The 4,339-nt window shown below is 38.2% G+C and overlaps 1 long non-coding RNA gene across 1 annotated transcript; it reads left to right on the top strand.

The window, feature by feature from the left end:
• The first annotated feature begins 3,078 nt into the window (after window positions 1–3,078).
• On the top strand, window positions 3,079–4,339 carry LOC133738794 (uncharacterized). The gene is made up of 2 exons (XR_009860270.1): window positions 3,079–3,348; window positions 3,434–4,339. It is a non-coding gene; the product is annotated as an uncharacterized LOC133738794 (long non-coding RNA).

Consider the following 4,339-nt stretch of genomic DNA (forward strand, 5'->3'; position numbering starts at 1 on the left):
TGTTCCTCCAATTTGGTTGGGTTGTTCTCTATTTTCTGAATTGAGTTTTGGGTGTCTTCTGTTTTGGGGTTTAGAGCTACAGGGAAGAAAGTCAGATTTGTTGTTTGGTGGTTTGTTGCTGGTTTTGAAGGTTAATTATAACTGGGATTTATGTGTTGCTGTGAGCTAAGAAAAGGGAAGCTCTTCTACTTGATTTGTTTCAATTTGCTTCCTTCAATATTTTGGAGCTTCCTCCTCCTCCACATCCTCCTGCTTTGGAGGACGACTCTAAAGCTGAAGAAACACCAGTGTCTTCTTTGGAGCTTCCCTGCCCCATTTTGCTTTTGACTTGCGTTGTGCACAGAGAGAAGAGAAGAGAGAGAGAGAGAAGTAGAAAAAAAATAAAAAAAAATAAAAGAGATAGAAATTAGAAAAAAGAGAAAGAAAGAAAAAAAAAGTGAAAGTGAGGGGTATAATAGGCATTTTGGACCTGTTGTGTGAGAATTAGAGAGAATAAGGACTATCTAGTTTAATTTAAAAGGCGAGGGACTAAACTGTTTTTAAGGGAAAAGTTTGAGGAGTAACAAGTATTTAATCCTAAATTTAACATATAGGACTCATTACGTTCTAGAAAACAAGGGAGTCATGCAAACCATTACTTCAGGTACGACAATAATGTAATTCACAATTCTTAATCTCATGAAGCTAATTTGAATTATATTGCAGGTACGCCTCAAATTCACCTTCTGATAACTAGATGCAAAGCCCTAAAGGTCGCGAATCAATAGATCTTTAACATAAGCAACAATTCAAGCAGAGATTAAGAATTTATCAAAAATAAACTATTAATCCATCAATTGAATATCAAAACATGTAAACAATCATGCTAGGGCCTCATCATAGCCCTAGAAAAGAGGTTTAGAAAAATAAAACTAACTAAAACATAGGAAAAACATGAAAACAATGGAAAGGGAAAAGAAGGGGAAGATGGGTGAGTCGTCTCCGCTCCTTAGGCGTCTTCAATGTGCTCCCGAGACTCCCTTTTCATGTAAAATTCGTGCTCCCTTATATAGTGAAGATTTCTGCTCATCTTTGGCTTCATGTTTCCTTGTAAAACTTGGGTTTAGATTCCTTTCTTCATTTGGAATGGGAAAACCTTGAAATATCTCTTGTAGAAGTAGGAATAAGTTTCTCATTGAATCCTCATCTGAATTAACTTCCTTGAAACATTAGGATTGATGATCTTGTGCCACGGAACTTGAGTTCTCCACGAATGTTTGTAAAATCCCGAGTAGATTTCCTGTCTGACCTATCTTCACTCAAACAATCATAACTTTCTCTTGAAGTATCGAAATCGAGATCCGTAAAATTATACAGAAAGTAGACATCCGTAGCTTTCCATGCATATAAAGCTCATTGTCTGATTCAATCTGGATGACTCCCAGTAATTCGGCGAAGTTAGATATTCTGCACAGACAGATTCTGGTGACTCAGGATTACAAAGCATGTTGCAATCGTTTTAGCTCATACTAGCTTCTTTTCTTCTCTTTATAGACAAACCTACAAAAACACTAAATTAACATAAATGACTCAAAATAAGGAGAACTAAGCATAAATACTAAGATTAAAAGGCATAAAAATATAGGAAAATATGAGCACATCAACAACCCCGGTCTCCCCTTGACCTATTTATGTGTTGACAAGTATCGGTATAGGGCGTCCAACCTCCTCGTCTCTGTAGATAGCGGCTCCCGACACCGCATCAACAGCAGGCTTGCAAGCTAGCATGCATGTTTCAATGAGTAAGTCTAAAACATATTTCCTTTGAGATAGGAAAATGCCTTCTTCTGATCTTGCCACCTCAATGCCAAGGAAATACTTTAGTACACCGAGATCTTTAATCTTAAATTCAGATGATTGGTAAGCTTCCAGTTTCTTTACTTCTACCTGATCATTTCCTGTCACGATCATATCATCCACATAGATAATCAGGGCAGTTATCTTATCCTTTCTGCACTTCAAGAAGAAAGTGTGATATGAGTTACTCTACTTGTACATAGCCAAATACCTTCATGGACTGTCTAAACATTCCGAACCATACTCTGGGAGTTGCTTGAGTCTATATAGAGACTTCTTCAATTTGCAAACCATTCCTTCCTGTGAAGGTGCAATGAGCCTTAGGGTAGATGCATGTATTCCTTCACATCAAACTGCTTCAGAGGCCAATCCAAGTTTGTAGCTAGAGACAGTAAGTAGTACACGGATAGTACTAATCTTGGCTATAGGTGCAAATGTTTCCTGATAAATAAAAACCATATGTCTGTGTGTAGCCTTTATCAACTAACCTTGCTTTGTACCTGTCCAGTGTCCCATCAACAACATGCTTTAAGGTATAGATCCACCTGCATCCACTGTTTTCTTTCCTTGAAGTTTTGGTACTAGCTCCCATGTATCATTCTTCTCCAAAGATTCCATTTTAACTTTCATTGCCTCAGTCCATTTGGGATCTACTAATGCTTCCTGCACTTTATTTGGAATGATAATACTAGATAATGAAAATACAAATGATGCATATGACTCAGACAATCTATAAGTGGATCCAATCAAATGGCATAACACTGCGAGAATTGCTGATGGGATAGCTAGCACGGCGTCTCTTTCCTTAGATGCATGTCTCACATTGGAAATTAGACACCTTGCAAGTTTTGAACAAGGTAGGAAGCAAACTATGCAGGTAGCTAAATGATGGATGTCCCAATCTCTGGTGCCACAAGTCCACAACCATATGTTTTCTCTTTTTTTTTTTTGTAGAAGCATTTTTCTGAATATGGTATACTTCACTTGTACGGAGGTCACCTGCATATGTCATTTTCATCTAGTATAATCCTCCATTCTCAATACCACGGTCAATAATTTCTCATGTGAGGATGTCCTGAAAGACACAACAGTAAAGATAAAGGATTACACAACAATATAATTGTTTAGTAATTTGACGCACAAATAACAAGTTATTCAATAAAGAAGGGACAACTAAAACTGTGTCTAGGGTTATAGAGGATGTCAAAGATACAGAACCAGCACCAGTTATAGGATATGCGTCACCATTGGCATTAGTGACAGCTGACATACGAGCATGGGATAGGTTTTTTTATGACACTAGGATCATGAGCCATATGATCAGTTGCACCTGAGTCAATTATCACATATCTTTCCATTTAAAGTTTGAATTTTTCAAAGAGTGGCCATATGTAGCTAAGTTGGCAAAAGTACTAATTTACCTCATTCATCATCAATGACATCTTGGAGAGAGACATATTATTGGTACAAAATATAATCTCCTATAATCTTTTGATTGAGCTGCCATTTCGGGTTTTCAACCAACCAACCTTTTTTCCCTATTTTTTCCCTAAATTTTGCAACTCAACGGACTTTTTTTTTTTTTTCTCGGTAACAGGTCTAGTCAGGTCGGATTGGATTGATGCAGGTCGGGTCGGACCGTCGGAGCCAGAATTCACAGTCAGAGTACTTAAATTCTAGCCTTCTGGATGTTGATGAGGCCGGTGTTTGATCGAACCCACTGAATCGACCTGCTACTGCATGACGGTGACTGCTCCGGTAAGCAACGATGATGGCTGCACGACATTGGCTACTCCGGTAAGCAACAAAGACAAGCAATGTCGTCATTGTTAGATGAACAGAAGCTCGATCAAGTCTGGTTGGAAGGTCCGGCGAATTCTACCATAGGTGTTCGTTGAGAAATCACACAGTCTGGGCAGCGCCGGAATCTGGGAGAGGATGTCAGAAGTTTCTGCTCTGGTCGGAGTCCAAGTCGGATCGTCTTGGTATTCCCTTAATTTTGGGCACGATTTCTGTTGGTGATCTGGGTCTGGTTTGAGTTTGATCTCTGCTGGAATTATGGTCCGAGTTCCAGTCCGATCTTTACCGAAACTATGGTCTAGATTCGATGATGATCTCTGGGTATATGGAATGGGTATATGGTATGAATCTGTTTCTAGTATTGGTTTAGGTATTGGTATGGATAATTGGCTATGGTACGGATCTGGTATGGGTATTGTGTATGAGAGCAAAAAAGGTTGTTCTTGGTATGGCTAAGATGAAGAACTTCAACCAAAAAATAAAAGATGAAGAACTTCAAAAGAAATTATTTAGAATTTCAGCAGCGGAATTTTGTATGAGAGATTTAGATCTCAAAGAGCGTTTGCTCTTATATCATGTTAAACAGCAACAAGTGTGGCTTGTAGCCCACAATTGTACTTATACGTCTCAACTTAATTACCTGTTAGGTGTTAAGTTTTAATCACAAAAGATCTCGATATAATTAATTATATTTTATTTGTCA

Source organism: Rosa rugosa, chromosome 1, assembly GCF_958449725.1.
Source record: "Rosa rugosa chromosome 1, drRosRugo1.1, whole genome shotgun sequence".
Lineage (NCBI taxonomy): Eukaryota > Viridiplantae > Streptophyta > Magnoliopsida > Rosales > Rosaceae > Rosa > Rosa rugosa.